Source organism: Solanum stenotomum, chromosome 1, assembly GCF_019186545.1.
Source record: "Solanum stenotomum isolate F172 chromosome 1, ASM1918654v1, whole genome shotgun sequence".
NCBI classification, from domain to species: domain Eukaryota; kingdom Viridiplantae; phylum Streptophyta; class Magnoliopsida; order Solanales; family Solanaceae; genus Solanum; species Solanum stenotomum.
Window position 1 is genome coordinate 54,502,451 of NC_064282.1, and position 17,184 is coordinate 54,519,634.

Genomic DNA, 17,184 nt, shown 5'->3' on the forward strand with positions numbered 1-17,184 from the left:
TGGGTCGATGTCTAATTGTGTTAATTCCTTTCAGTTATCTACTGTAATGTAACTCAAATAATCATTAATCTTTTGCAATTATGTTATTAGTGCATAAATTTTTCCAGATTTTCAGATTGCTAATAGAGGAAAAATTATTAGTGTTAATTTCCAGATTGCTAATAGAGGAAAAATTTATTAGTGTTAATTTCCAGATTGCTAATAGAGAAAAATTATTAGTGTTAATTTCCAGATTTACAGATTTCCAGATTGCTAATAGAGGAAAAATTATTAGTGTTAATTTCCAGATTTACAGATTTACAGATTTTACAGATTTACAGATTTCCAGATTTCCAGATTGCTAATAGAGGAAAAATTATTAGTGCATAAAGTTATCTACTGCATAAACTTAGAAATGTAGAGGAAAAAACAAACTTAACTTAGAAATGCTCAGATTGCTAATACTTCAAACAACTCGAAATGTTTGATATTATATAATTGGACACACAACTAATACAAGATTGATTTACATGATTTTTCACTTCTTACTCTTTCAATACTTCATGGTCCAATAAATGCCAGGACACACAACTCTCGAGTAGAAACTCCAAAATTGAAATCCAACGCCAGAAATTGATGTCATTTACTTCGTCCAAATAGCTTTGCACAAGCTCGCAGGGGAGATCATTGTACTGGAACAAAGAATATAATCAGGACCCAAAGTAGGTCTACAACATAATGGAAATACTCAGGAGACAAACTAACAGCTACAAGGAAAAAAAAATTCACACAGTAAAGAAATTAAGACAACCTTTATAAAAGTTTCCCAAGTTACAACTAAAATAATACTGTAGCAGAAATTAAACAAACGAAAGTGGGCTAACCACAAAAAAAAAAAAAACACATTCATCTAGAGCAACATTGAACTATTGAGGAGATTTATGAATGTAACAACTACTACGCTTCAATCCCAAAATAGTTGTATGAATTCTTAAAATGACACTATATATTCAGTTAAAAATAATACCTTGGTTTGTCAAATCTATTAACTCTCTGTGACCCACCATTTCTTGAGTGGTATTGATTCTTCAAGTTGAGTTCTTCATTAAAATGAGCTTTTTTCAGGGTCACAATATACACTGCAGTCGCTGAATCAGCAGCACTCTCTATAGGCCAGCCACAACCCACAAAAATCCCCAAAAAAATTGGAATAGAATAGGCTAAGATTTAAATGATATAAGAGGGGATTGAGAAAATGCTATTCGGTTAATAATATACTATATATATTAAAATATGTTTTATATATATAAATTAAACACACCTAAACAGTTCTCAGCAAATGAAAGCCACAATTATTGACTTAAGAGAATATATCACTAGTTAAAGCATAAATAAAATGTAATATATTATTCTTCAACTGTATCTAACAGCTACAAGGAAAAAAAAATTCACACAGTAAAGAAATTAAGACAACCTTTATAAAAGTTTAATGAAGATCTAAGTAGCATTCATTCTTGATATTAGCAATCTTAGTTACAGTGAAACAGAGAATGCATAGTACCTGCAAATAATGGCTAACCAAATAATTCAAAGGGAAGATAAGAAACAGAGAATGCATATTACCTGCAGTGTTTCGAGAAAGAGCAAAGGAAAAGAGGAGAGAGATGGATCTGCAAACCCAAGGGAGAAGAGAGAGGAGGGGGAGGACGAGTACAATGAAGCCTCTCAATTACAGTTCTTTGTTTCTCGTTGCTTGTTTCTTTTTGCCATGCTGGCGAAGATAGTGACTCCCTGACAAGCAAGGGTAATTTTCAATTATTCAACTAAAAAGAGGAGCATTTATGTCAAAAAATAATATAAAGATGTTAATAGTACCAGTCCCACAACGCTTAGGAAAAATCGTACGCTTCTCCTTCACTGATGGTTCACCACATTCATTTGCATTCTCCACTTCATCGTTGGAATCATCCAACTCATTACTTTCTATATTATTGTCGGAGTCCTCTAAATGATTAACAACATCAGGGGTCTCAATGGACATTGGCAGCCCAGGTGATGAATTAAAGTTGGGGGCATTCTCAAAATGTTGAGGCCGAGAACCACCAAATACATTCTCAAGTGACGAAAGACTTGGATTCCTTAATATTTGTGACGTCGTGTATGGGACAATATCAATATTTGTTGGCTGATATGTCATACCTGATGCCCCAGGAGTGAACTCCTGAGTTTGGCCCCTTGAAATGGAACCAATATTAGAAGTTGTGTGATCATCTTCGGAGACTGATTTGTCCATTTCAATAGGCGCTCGTCCTTTCTCAACAGCACGAGCCATCCTACCAGCAACACCACCTTTTCCTCGCCTACGAACATGGGAATGTAAATGATCATCATGTACCTCATCTCTTCTATAATCGGCTTGTACATTAATCCTATCAGCCTCGTGCACATATGTCAAGCATTTTTCTCCTTCATTTCGGACCATTGCACGAAATATGTATAAATCCTCCATTGATGGCTGATCACCAAGTNATATAGAAGAATTATAAGGCAAAGAAGATTCTAGTATGTGGAATTGGATCAGACGAATACAACTGAATCTTAGCCTGTGAGACTGCCAAGGAGATATATGACTGTCTTCAAACTGCTTATGAGGAAATTACACAAGTGAAGGAGTCGAAGGTTGATATGCTTACGACTCAGTACGAGAATTTCTGTATGAAGGAAGGTGAAACCATCTTCGGGATGAACTCAAGATTCATTGCTATAACCAACGAGCTGAGATGTCTTGATGAACCTATTCCTTTGAGCAAACAAGTTCGAAAGATTCTCAAAGTTCTTCCCAAGTCTTGGGAAAGCAAGGTGAATGTTATAACTGAAGCAAAAGATTTGAAGACACTTGCCATGGATGAACTGATTGGCAATCTTCAAACCTATGAACTCAACAAGTAACAGGGAACGACCATGAAGGAAGGAAAGAAGGAGAAATCCATCGCTTTGAAAACTTCTCAAAATGATGTGACTGAGGAGGATGATGAAATGGCCTATGTCACAAGAAGGTTTTAGAAGATCATCAAGAAGCATAGAGGTTTTCAAAAGAAAGCTTCAACTAAAAGAGCTACAAATGCAAATGATCTTTGTCACAAATGTGGCAAACCTGGTCACTTTATGAGGGATTGCCCCAGTCAAAGGTAGGAAACTCAAGATTTCAGACCTCACAGAAGGGACTAGGTCTCAGACTATGCCAAGAGAAAAGTTCATGTTGATCAACTAGTGAAGAAAGCTCTGGCAGTGTGGGGTAACGCATCAAGTGAGTCTGAAGAAAAGATAGACAATTCGGAGGATGTCTCAATGATGGCTGTAGAAGATGATGAGACGGTCTACAACTCTATTTTTTCTCTAATGGAAAAATCTGATGATGAAGAGGATCTAAATGAGGTAACTCTTCTTGATCTAAAAAATGATCTAGATACTCTTCCTATCAATAGATTGAGAAAACTTGATGCTCTATTGATTGACTCTGTTGATGAACTAACCTCTGAAAACCTGACGACAAATGAAATGTTGAGTCTGTGTGAGGATGAAAACTCAGCTCTTAACTCTCAAATGTCTGAACTGAGTGTTAGGATAGGTATCCTTGAGACTGAGAGTCTAGAACCCAATGAGGGACCTGGTACCTCTAAGGGTGGGAAGCGAAAACTCAATAACTTTGAGGTTGAACTAGAAGAGAAACTTAAGGGCTCTGAATCTAAGTTAACTGCCTCCCTAGAAAGAAATTCTCAACTAATGAAGGACTTAAGTAAGATCAAAGAAGAACTGAACACTCTCTCATCTAAGATCCTCACTAACTTAGCAAGCCAACAGTTCAACAACAGAAAGGGGCTAGGTTGTAGATAGATAGAGCCTCCTTACAATCCACATAGTAAATATGTGTCAGTCTCAAACAACCTTCTGTGTACCCACTGTGGCAAAAATGGTCATATGAAAGAGAAGTGTAAGAAGCTGATAAAAGTAAAAGAAAGTCAGGAGAAGTTTCTTAAGTCAAGAAAAGTTGTTGAGAAAAATAAAAGGGTACCTGGTCCTGGCTACCATTTTAGCAAGAATACTTTACCCCCATGGACATGAACGTTTCTCATTAAGCCTTTTGACAGTTTTTAGGAACTCCATCTGAAGTGGGTTCCTAAGTCTAATAAGTGATTCTTGTGCAGAAGAGAGGGATCAGTCAGTGGTACATGGATAGTGGATGCTCAAGGCATATGACTGGAAACACTCTAAACTTCCTCTCTTTGGAAGCATACCAAGGTGGTGGTGTGTCATTTGGCGGTGGAAAGAAAGGTTTTATCCTTGGTATTGGCAAGATAGGAAGAAGAACAGATCACTCCATAGACAGTGTACACTATGTAGATGGTCTGAAGTTCAATCTCTTAATTGTATCTCAAATTTGCGACAAGGGAAATAAAGTCAAATTCATGTCTGATGGGTGTGTTGTTACAAACTGTGCAACCAAGAAAATTGTGATGTTTGCAAAATAGAGTCAATGATATCTACATTGCTGATCTTGATTCTATTGAAGGGGACAACCTTTCATGCCTGAGTGCTCAAGCTGACGATGCAAATCTTTGGCATTGACGACTAGGTCATGTAAGTTCCTCTTTCCTAAACAAACTTGTTGTAGGGGACCTGGTCCGCGGATTACCAAAACTGAAATTTTCAAATGATTGAGTCTGTGATGTCTGTGCAAGAGGGAAACAAACACGATCATCCTTCAAGGCTGAGAATGGAGTGAGCAGAACTAGACCTTTGGAGCTTCTCCACATGGATCTATGTGGACCTGTCAGAATTCCAAGCGTGGGAGGTAAGAAGTATATTCTTGTAGTTGTTGATGACTTCTCTAGGTACACCTGGAATATGATTTTGCGAAAAAAAGGATGAGACTGCTAGAATTCTGATTACCTTTGCCAAAGCTATTCAACTGATGGTCAACTCCAAGATTACTAGTATCAGGTCTGATCATGGCACATAGTTTGAAAATTCTCAAATTGAAAGTTTTTGTGTTGAAAATGGAATCAATCACAATTTCTCTGTACCAAGAACTCCTCAACCAAACGGAGTGGTTGAAAGGAAGAACATGACATTGGTTGATATTGCAAGGACTATGCTGATTGACTCAGGGCTTACTATGATTTTTTGGGCAAAAGTCGTCAACACAACATGCTATGTTACAACTAGGTGCCTTATTAGATCTATGATAAATAAGACACCTTATGAATTGTTGAACGACAGAAAGCCTTCAATTGCTAACCTTAAGCCATTTGGGTGCAAATGCTTTGTACTAAATAATGGAAATGATGACTTGGGTAAGTTTGATGCCATGAGTGATGAAGGTGTGTTTGTAGGATACTCTTCTACCAGCAAGGCCTACAAAGCATTTAACAAAAGAACTCTATGTGTCGAAGAGAGCATTCATGTGACATTCGATGAATCTGAGAAAATTGATTATTAAAAAGGAGACCATGAGATGGAGGAGTTGATCAAGGAAAAGGATGACAAAGATATCCTAAACCCTGGAGACAAAAAGGTTGCAAAGGAAATTTCTACAGATCTCACAGGAGCACCTGGTCCCTCTGATACTACCCAGGAGGTTCCATCTCAAAATCATGAAGATGATGATGCTAAATCTGATGCTAAAATCGAAGAAGAGGCAATTAGAAAGTCCGGATGAAAACATCAATCCTCACATCTATTGGACAATCTCATCTCTCCACTTGACTCTGGAATTCAAACTAGATCCAGGACAAGAAATCTAGTTGCATATTCAGCCTTTATGTCATCCATTGAACCAAGGAACATCAAGGAAGCTCTACATAATGCAGATTGGATAACATCAATGCAGGAAGAACTTCATCAGTTTGAGAGGAGCAAAGTGCGGCACCTGGTCCCCCGACCTCTCAACAGAATAGTTATCGGAACAAGATGGGTCTTCAGAAACAAACTTGATAAGCATGTAACCATTACTAGAAACAAGTCAAGGCTTGTGGTGCAGGGGTACAACCAAGAGGAGGGGATTGACTATGATGAGTCTTTTGCTCCTGTAGCTAGAATGGTGCCATCAAAATTTTGATAGCATTTGCTGCTCACATGGAATTCAAGCTATTTCAAATGGATGTCAAAAGTTCCTTCTTGAATGTGAATCTAAAAGAAGAAATGTATGTCAAAGAGCCCCCAAGCTTTGAAGATGCAGAATTACCAAATCATGTGCTGAAATTGGACAAGGCTCTGTATGGGTTGAAACAAGCTCCCAGAGCTTGGTATGAACGCCTGTCAAAATTCCTCCTTGCAAATGGGTTCAAAAGAGGTAAAATTGATAATACCTTGTTCTTAAAATCCAGAGGTAAGGAGTTGTTGATTGTGCATGTATATGTAGATGACATCATTTTTGGAGCCACTACAGATTCATTGTGCAAAGAATTTGCTGATTTGGTGAGTAGTGAATGGGGGAGCTCACTTTCTTCCTAGGCTTGCAAATCAAACAGTCCTTTCAAGGCATATCTATATGTCAAGATAAATACATAAAAAAAACTGCTCAAAATGTTTAATTTACTTGAATCAAAGGTTCTTGATACTCATATGAGCATAAGTGTGAAACTTGACTTGGATGAAGATTGTGTTGAGGTTAATCAGACCATGTATAGGGGAATTATTAGGTCATTTTTGTATCTCACTGCAAGCAGGCTGGACATAGTCTTCAATGTAGGGATGTACGCAAGGTTTCAAGCTGCACCAAAGGAGTCATATCTAAAGGCTTCTAAACGAATACTGAGATACTTGAAGGAAACTCAGGACCTGGTCCTCTTCAATCCAACAAGTGACTCACTTGATCTAATTGGCTATGTTGATGTTGACTATGCAAGTTTTATTGTTGATTGAAAGAGTACGTCATGCATGACACATTTTCTTGGATCATCACTGATATCTCGGGGGACAAAGAAGCATAATTCAGTTGCATTGTCTTCAACAGAGGCAGAATATGTAGCTAATGCTTCATGCTGTGCTCAGCTTCTGTGGATCAAGCAACAACTGGAGGATTTTAGTATTCTCACAGACACCATTCCTCTAATATGTGACAACACCAGTGCAATGAATATGGCCAAAAATCCTATACAACACAAGAGGACAAAACACATAGATGTGAGACATCATTTCCTAAGAGACAATGTTGAGAAGCAAAATGTAGTGATGAAGTTCTGCAAGATTGAAGATCAACTGGCTGATATCTTTACAAAACCTTTGATTAAAGAGTGTTTCATCAAAAATAGGCTGAGGTTGGGGATGCACAGGATCACTTGAATTCTTGACAAGTTTACACAAAATCTTCAAATTGATTATGTTTAGGAGAGCAGGTATCTATACTTATTATAATGCATGTCGTTTGGGAATTCACTTCTGATACCTTAATACAGGTATACACTCATGGTATGTTAGCTGAAGGAAAGATCAAGTCATACTGGCAGGGCTACATACTAAATGGGACCTGGTCCCCATGAGGTTAGTATCACTTACGCTACACTGTATGTCTATCAACATCACTGCCACATGTCTCTCGCCCATTCATCGTGTCAGTTTCTAGTGTCTTTTCATTTTAAAAACCAAAGGTCACCACTGTTGGGGACCCGATACCCTTTTGACTCTATTTAAAACTAAGTTCCTAGAGAATCAAATTCTTCAAATCTCTTCAAGTATTTCCTTCTGATTCTCCAATTGTTGTTAAGAATGGAATGGCATTCCCCCTTTTTCTCATTTATGGTTCTGACAAGGACAACCTAAGGTAAGGTGGAGGTTCTTCAAGTATCTTCTTTCCTCTCCCAAAATGTCTAACTCCATTTCTTCTTCCCAGACTCCTATCTCCCAAGAAGTTGAAAACCCTAGTTCCTTCAACTTCTCCATACCCACTCCAGATGAAACTCCTTCGACTCCAGTTTGTGGAGTTGGTCAAATGGGTGAATCCACCATTCCCCTTACTGAAGTTGTGACATCTCTTGCAGTCCCTTCTGAGAAGATTCTGCCCTGTTCCCCCACTGTAGTTTGTCCAGTGAAAAATCCCAAAACTCAGAGGCACAATCTGTTGCGAAGGCTATTGACGGACCTAATACTGAAGATGTAGATGTGGCTTCTAGGGGTGTATCCTCCGCAATGTTTGGAAGACTTTTTGAGGGAGACTTGCCTGAGGGAAGATGTCCTGAGTCGAGCATTCTAGCAGCAAGGGATGAACTAGTGGCTGCACAAAGTTTGACTTCACTTTGAGGAGATGTTCAATCGAACTCTTTAGAACCAGATGATAAATCACAGGAACATGTCCCTCTCAGTCTTGAACCAATTTTTGACCAAACTCCCAAGTCTTTTGATGCTGAAACTGAAAAGGAGAAGGAAGAACCTCCCCTGAAATGAAACAGAGCAGGGGTACGAAGAGCCAACACCTTAACAATTGGTGTACCAGCTCTAGAAACTGTTGACAATTCTCCTGAAGTTGACCATATTGCTAAACCTACTATGTCTGAGAAGGAGCGACAAAGAAAAGCTAGGGGCAGATCTCAAGTGGTAGATGTTCTAGAGTAGCAGGCTGCTCTTAAACGGGAAGTTACTAATCTTATTGAGATTCTGAATGACAAGGAGGTTGAAATTGCTACACTGAAGTCTAAATTACAGAAGACGGTATTGAGGGGACCTGGTACCAGTGATGGAAATGAGCAGGTGTTGCAAAATTTTAGGGATGAAAATGAAATGCTGCTGAAGACAAATGACTCACTCAGTGAGGAAGTTAAGGCTCTCAACAGGCAACTTATCACGGTTCATGAGGATGCAAATGAGTGTTTGTCTCTGTTTATGCGCACCTCAATCCCCTTCCCCCTCCGTCCTAGACGAGTCTTGTTTCCTTAGTTTCCCTCTTTGTTCTTCAACCCTGATTAAAACTCTTGTGGCTTTATGTTGTTATGACTGACTACAGTGGTCAGTATTTGGTATCTAATGCTATTTATGTTTCTACCCTGTTCATATATGGCTTAATATTCTCTTTATGCTTATATACACATGTTCTATGTGGCCCAAGACCCTAAATTCTTTATTGCCTTGCATTTAACTTGAATATGTTTACTGCTTCACGTTTTCAATGATGTCAAAAGAGGGAAGTTTGTTGTGAAGGTTGGCTGTGGAATTAGGAGCATTGAACTAATGGGGAACATACTAAGGGGGAACATTGTTGTTATTGGTACACTGAACAAAGTTGGAATTTGTTGTGTATTTGAATGAATGTCTTTACACTCACCTGAGGCTCTGTGTAGGTTGTTTTTCATCATAAAAAAAAGGGGAAATGATAAGTCCTAACGCTCCTAGATGTTTTAATGATCTCCTCACAAGTGCAGGGACCTGGTTCTCTGCAGAGTATGCTCGTCCAGTGTCAATATGTTGTACAACTGTAAAAGCTGTCTGCGTCAGAAAGTTGGTGGAGTTGCAGAGTACTCCACCAATCAGAAGTGACTAGGGTGTTTGTACATTGGATAACAATTCTTCTTGTCAAATATATTCAGCTCACAAACAACAATAGGATCATTCATTCAAAGTGAGATATTTAAAGCTTCAAAACAGCAGGGACTTGATCGATTGCTTCAAGTGCTTCATGTACTAACTGTTACTTTGTTTGCTTGTAATCGTGCTTATATTGTAGGAATCATTTTGTTTTGTTAGAAACGTTTCAAGCTTGTGTGAATTATTGTAAGAACTTAAGTTGTGAGTAACTTAGTGTCTTATGTCAAAGTCTATATTAATCTGTTAGGATCAGTATAGTAGGCAGTGTTGTATCTGCTTTGGCTCGACTAAGTGATAGGAGGTATTGCTTAATGTGGAGATTAGTAGGTCAATCTCATTTTGTAAACTAGTTTTTACCTTTGCTTGAGAAGACTAGTAAAAATAGTTTGAAAAGTCCTGTGAGACAGGTCGTGGTTTTACTCCCTTGATCAAGGAGGTTTCCACGTAAAGTTGTGTGAGCAATCTTTACTTTCAGCATTCAGTTTGCTTTCTGTTATTGTAACTGTGCTAAGGACCTGGTCTCATCTAGACTAGTGGACGCATACATTCCAACAATGAGCTCCTTTGTCACGATAAAAAAATAGATGTGATAGCACCTGTCTTTTCCCACCAAGACAAGTCAGCCTCAACCCAATGAAAAAAAAAAGCGAAACACAATAAAAACAACAAGATAAATTGAAAAACTTATTCTTCTATTAAAACCCCAAAATCTACTTGTCACGTATACAAGCCACTAAATACATAAGTGCAGAATTAAGAAATAGATACGAGTCTCAATCTTTGTTTCTTAAACAGAACGAAGTGTAAGAAACAGAAAAAAAGGGTCGTTGATTGACAAGCGGCTACCTCTTCAAGTCCTTGAGCCTTGAGATCAATAGAAGGAGAAAGAGATCACATGGGCCCGGGCACGGAACCTACACAAGTGTAGAAGCAAGGGGTGAGTACCAACAACACAGTACCTAACAAGCCACCTACTAAACAAAGAAACTAGCTAGAAATCGAATACTCCTTACACTCCAACCGAACCTCCTCAAACTACAACTTGCACAAAAATCAACCCAACCTAACAATTTTGTAATACATGGCTCACAGACCCAATATTCATAGTCCGATCTTCATAATTCAATAGTCAAACAAATCAAATAAGTCAATCTCAATGACAAGTAGTTTAGCAACACATAACAAGTACATCAATCACAATCCCAAGTAAGTCATGCATAAACATCAAGTTCATCAAGTCACAATGATCAATCTCTAGCCGAAACCATTTCTGATCGGCTTTATTATACTCAACGGCAAAGACTTTGGCATAATAATACTCGTCGATAAAGACCTCGACTTAATAATATTCACAGCAAATACCTCGGCATCATAACACTCAAGTCCACAAATCACGCTCTCAAGCATTTCATCAATCAATCATCAACGGTCACAATAAGGCTATTCATATTATCATGTTTATCATATAAATTTTTTCAGTTCAACCCTTTTTTATTCATTTAGATATAACAAGTGGACAATTTAAACCCTTCACCTCATTTCCATTACTCCCAACACAAAATCAACAAAGGAAGCATACGAATTCAACTAGAATACAAGCTTTAGGAAGCCACTTTCCTTAAATCAATCAACAATTACTCTAAAGTTGAGTCTTCCCCTTTCGAATAACCTCCAAAGCCATATAGATGCACAAACAAGTATTTACAATCACTTTTCGAAAACAACAACACCCACAATAATTCCCTTGAAAGGTGAGTCAATCAACACAATACCCAACTCCAAAAATTAAGGTTCAAATTCGAAATTTAATACTTGAAAACATTAATCAAGGCTTTAGGAGATCCCTAGGGAAAATCATTTCGAAATAGGACTTGAAATCAGTTTAAAATCTCCATTTTAGCTAAGAACTTGGGTTCTTGAAAAACTTCATCATTTACCGATCAAACCCTCATATTTTGATGTTAAAACTCATAAGTAATCAAATAAAAATGAAGGTTTAGGATTAAGAGCACTTACCCAACTGATCTAGCACATAAATCCCTTCAAAATTCGTCACAAAATGTAATGACATGTTCCCGTCGTTATGAAAAAGCCAATGGGAAAAGAATTTTGGGCCAGAAAACTTTTGATTAGTGACTTGAAAATTTCTAGCCTAGGCCAGACTTGGACGAAATCTGAGTCAGGTGAGGCCTAGGGAAATCTGGTAATAGACGGGGGTTTTGATTATGAATTTAATCATATGAGTGGATATACAAGATGCTAAGGACCCTGTACGGCTTTACGAAATTGAATTCAGGCGAATAGAACTCCCGAAACTGATCTTGACATGGAAAGGTAGTTTTTGAACGTCCAAGTTTGAAGGTGTGTTGTGAAATGAGAGCTTGGAACTCAAATTCCGAGCTTCTGTCTCCGTGCAAGCCACTAGAACGGTTTAGTTCCTCAAAGGTGGGGCCGCTTTGGAGGATTGGGCCCGATGTGGCGGGATAGTCATGAGTTAAGTCGGAGAAAAACCCCAAAATCGTTATTTTCTGCAAAACTTCATTCTTGAGAGCTAGGAGGTGAACCATAGCAGTTCTTGAAAGTTTTCCACGATTTCTAATGCTAAAGGTAATATAATTACTCCCCTAATCCGTAATTCAATTCTTAGAACTTAGAATCTTGAGTAATTATAATTGGGAGAGGGTTTTAGCCTGAAGTTGATGGTGGAAAAAACCTTAATTGAGTATTGGGATTTTGGGTTTGGCCTAAGATTGATAGTTTGATTATTATCCGGGTGAATTAGACCTTGTTTATTAATCATTGCATTACTTAACTATTTTAGACCAAGAACAAGTGGAAAGAATCCGGAAAGGGAAGGTTCAAGTGTCTTAGAAGGATTCAAGCTTGGCTTTGAGATAGGTTATGGTTTGATTTCATTTTTGTGTGATATATGCCGGTTAATTGCTTCATTGTATGCATGTGTGTTTGTGAATAAGGGAATGCGAATCAAATCTAATGCAAATAAGTATATATGAACAATTACATGCCATGAAACCAATACTTGATTGTATGACTATGAGTGTTGTTCATTATGGGTGTGATTGCGATTGCGGTTGTGCTAATTGGATCGGGTGTCACGTTCCAACGCATATATTGGATCGAGTGTCACGTTCCGACACATAGATTGGATCGGGTGTCACGTTTCGACACATATATTGGATCGGGTGTCACGTTCCGACACATATATTGAATTGGGTGTCACGTTATGATACATGTATATTAGATCTGGTGTCATGTTCCGACACACTAACAGTTTAGGTGTGGGTTCTATGAGAGGACCACTATGATTATTATATTTATGTCTACTTGTCGTTGATATTGGGAACTACATGTTACTCCTAAAATGATAATTGATATATGTATTCAGTATATGTGTTTACTGTGTTGTAATTGCTTGCCTATGTTTCGCTTATGTAAAATCTTGCAATTTAAAATAACTCGGAAGAAGCTAATAATTGGAAATAGTCATTTTTGGAAAGAATGAAAATCTGGAAATTTTGTTAAGTTAGAATAAGTTGAGTTTTGGCCAACTTCAAATGGCCATAACTTCTAGCTCAGGATGAGTTAGAGGTACTTCCAGATGTGGTAGGAAATATCTTGGAATTATCTTTAAAACACCGCTGAGTTTGCGTGATTCCGAGTTTGTATGAGGGAGTTATGTCCTTTGGAAGTTGGGTTGTTGGTATAAGGAAAGTCCAATCCGGATTTTGAAAGGGTAGTTTGGTCTTTTCCTTGCCCAATTATTTTCTTTCGATTTTAGTAATTAAGTTAGGGTCTAATCAGAATTAGATCAGTTTATGCCTTTACCAAAATACGCTAGGGCTTGGAGAAAAGTGAAAAGAAGAGGAGAAAGGAGAAGAGAAACAAGATTCGTCAAGATCGTCGAGTTTAGCTTGTGGATTTCATCGGGGGTGATCCCTACAAGGTATATGAGATCACATAACATTGGGTTAGTTCACCCACACACCCAACTTGATTCAATTTCAGCAAAGTATATTGATTTGAAAGTAAATCCCTTGAATTCTTGATGAAGTTCGTTTGAATCCTTGTGGGTTGTGTTGTTGGAGTTTTCTTGAGATTGATTCACGTTTATAGTTGTGTTTTCGAGTAGAATCTGATGTTATTTGAGGGTATAAATGATTGTAAGTGTTTGGGGGGAAAACCAACAGAGTTTAGAGGGTTTAGAGCTGGAAAATGAAGAAGGAATTTTCGTCAGGCAAATCTGGGCAGTGCCTCCGCGTCGCGGACCTGCTCCCCAGATTTGGGAAAAATCTTTTCACATCATGGAGCAGCCACTCACGGACCGTTCTGCCTCAAAAGTCATTTTCGAACCAAAAATCTAAATACTTCTCCGCGTCGCGGACCCACCGTCAAACAGTGATTTCTTGATCTTTTCTCATGTTTAGCTATCTAAAATCATTCCTAAACATCATGAGATCTTTCCTATCACAAATCACAATCCTTAAATCCATAATTCAATTCAAGGATTAAGAGTCAAGTTAGAAGGTAAGAAGCAATTCAAGAGAAGTTCTTTAACCTTTTCAAAAAGTTTTTTCCAAATGTTTTAACTTTGTCTTAAGACTTAAAGTTCAAGTTGAGGAGGGATTAAAGAGTAAAGTTTGAAGTTCATTTCTTCAAAAGTATATGGGGACTATGTATTCCCAAAGGGTTTAAATTGCTTTCACATTTAAACAAGAAAGGAAAACTCGATTTCCAAAAAGCCTTTAGGCTAGTTCTCAGAAAAGAGTAATCACTTTCTAAATGAAACAAGAGAGGAAACTTTGATTTCCAAGATAGCCTTTGAGCTAAGTTTTTGAGCACTAATCTCAAATCACAGAAAGAAGTATGTTTTAAATATAAGAGCTAATATCATTTTTTGGGAGTAGTATTGAGCACCAATATGGGGGAGAGTTCAGACATCTCATAGCCCCCATAAACTATGTAGTCATCATTGCTAGAACAGGGTCACACTTTTTAGATGATTCCTTTAGTGCTTTTTAGCATAGACTAGTGGATCCACTTAGTAGTTCAGGTTCTATACCCCCGACAAGGTATAAGAGGCCATGGCAGCGTGAGGCAAAATGTTATATCATTACAATAGCTCTTACGTGATGGTTGTCGATTAGAGAAACTCCCACATAAGTAATTGTATTCTTATATACACAGTTTATTGTATTTTTACATACATTTCAGAGTTATATGTATCTTTGCATACACACAGAGTTGACATCATGTTTTAAACAACTTTTCTTTATATTGCACTTGTTTTAAACTGCTTTATATAAAAATGAGTTCAATCATGTTGAGTTGAGTTGAGCCAGGTAAGTTCTTTAGATTCTTTTCAAGCCTATGTTGTGTTTAGCATTCCAATTCGCATACTCGTACATTCAATGTACTGATGCCAATTGGCCTGTATCTTAGTATGATGCAGACACAAGTAACTAGGATCGGCATCTAGCGTATCATTGATCTAGTGAGCACTCCAGAGTCAGTTGGTGAGCCTCCTTGCATTCCGGATGACTCCTTTTATTGCTTTCAGTTACTTTGTTAGTTCATTCGCATGTCGTGGGGGTTTATCCCGACATCCATCTTAGTTGTTTTAAAGTCTTCATAGACAGTCATATGTTAGTTCTTTAGTATTTTCATTGTCATTTCATATGTTAAGACTTGAGTTGCCATTTTGGCCAGGTTGAATATTTGACGTTTAAGCATTCTCAGTATTTTATTATTCAAGTGAGTATAGTGTTTTTGATCATTATAAATATGCATAGAGTATTTCGCTGAGTTAAGTATGCTAGGCCAAGGGTTCGCTTGGGGCCAACAATGGTTCTCAAGTGCCAGCCACGTCCGGGGTGTAGGCTCGGGGCGTGACAACTTACTGGGGTGGCCATGTGATCCTACTAGTATATTGTGGTTGTGTACTGATACTACACTTGCTCTTTCTTTGTTGAGTAAAGGGCATCTTCAGGCGGCTACTGACAGACCTCAGTTAAGAGATTATTGATCGGGACTGGATTCAAGGGTGAGCTAGTTCTTTCAGGCTACCAGGGATCCTTCTTTGTTTAGTCCACTCTTTTCAGACTTAGATTATCTCTTTAGGCTGTTATGTTTAAATTTTGGGGTTGCACCTCCTTTCCTTAGACTTGTTGGTTAAACAGAGTTTTGGTTAGTTGTTTTGTTAGACCTTCGGAGTTTATGGGAACTCCATATTTTATTTAGTCATTTGAACCTGTTTCTGTATCTTTAAATGCTTAGTTTTAAGTTAAATTTCTTAGTTGGGTTGTAGTAATGGTTCTCCCACCGAAGGGTTAGTGTGGGAGCCAATTACGACGGTCTGGGTCATGAAAAAATTGGTATCAAAGCCCTAGGTTCGTTGATCTCATTGTACCAAAACGAGACCAGTAGAGTCTTGTGGAACGGTACGGAGACGTTTGTACTTTTCTTCAAGAGGCAATAGGACTTTAGGAAAACTCATTCATTTATTTCTTCGTGATTTACTTGAATCCAATTGGTATGTGGGTGATACAAATTGGTATCTTTCCTCCTTCACTCTATGGTCAGAACTAGAGCAACAAAAGTGGTAACACCAACACTAGCAAGAGAGGATGCGTCCTTCCAAATAAGCATGTTTCCCCGATTCAATGTGGGAATGTAATGACTAGTGACAAACATGAGGTTTTAATTATGTTCTTAATGTTGAAACCTTCATTCTTCATGAGTACTGAACATGAAGATTCTTATGATTTTATTGTTGATTTTCATGGTTTGCTTCATAAGATGGATACGGTAGAGCGATTTGGCGTTGAGTTTATGATATACTAGTTCAAGGGAGGCACCTAAATGTGATGGTGGTCTCATTTTGAGTGCCGACTAGTAAATGCACTACTCGTGACTTGAGAAATATTTTATAGCTTTTTGTATGGAAAAGTATATACCCTGAACTTTGAGGGATAAGAGGATACATGAGTTCCTGAATAAAGACCAACATAATATATTTGTTGCAACCTTTAATTCAAAAGTTTGTGTTTATATCTAAATATGGTACTCCACTTTGCTTCAGTCTAAAAGAGCAAATTCATCGTCTTATGAAATGATTAAGGTCAGATTTGCAGATTCAAGCTTATAGGTGGTTGCTTTAGCAAAATCTTTTCAGGAAGTGATTGATTTTCTAACGGAGGTAGAAGGGGGTGAAGTCAGAAGACTTTGCCAAGGTGACAACATTCAAGAAGTTTTGTAAGGGAAGGCTAGATAATGAACACCATTACTTTGGAAAATGCATTTAGTATTGTTGTCATAACATGTATGAGTTTCTTAGTAAATGATGAAATTATGTTGCGCCAATTAAGGTTCGAATCTCTACTACGATTTCCTAGTTTGAGTGTATATCAAAGAGGGTCATGATAAAACTACTATAATAGCAACAATGCTTACTTGGTTAAGTTATTAAGTGTGTTACAATTGTGGAGAACCTGGGAATATGAGGAGGAAATTAGCGAGGCCGGGGAAATGGTAATGCAGGTAGGGGAGTAGTGTCGCCAGGCAATGAGGTTGCCCGTCAAGATGACATGGCTCAATTTTATGCCTTTTCGA

The 17,184-nt window shown here is 37.9% G+C and overlaps 1 pseudogene; it reads right to left on the reverse strand.

Annotated features, from left to right (window-relative positions):
- Positions 1-414: 414 nt before the first annotated feature.
- LOC125853824 (uncharacterized) lies at positions 415-2,501 on the reverse strand (annotated as a pseudogene).
- Positions 2,502-17,184: the final 14,683 nt, after the last annotated feature.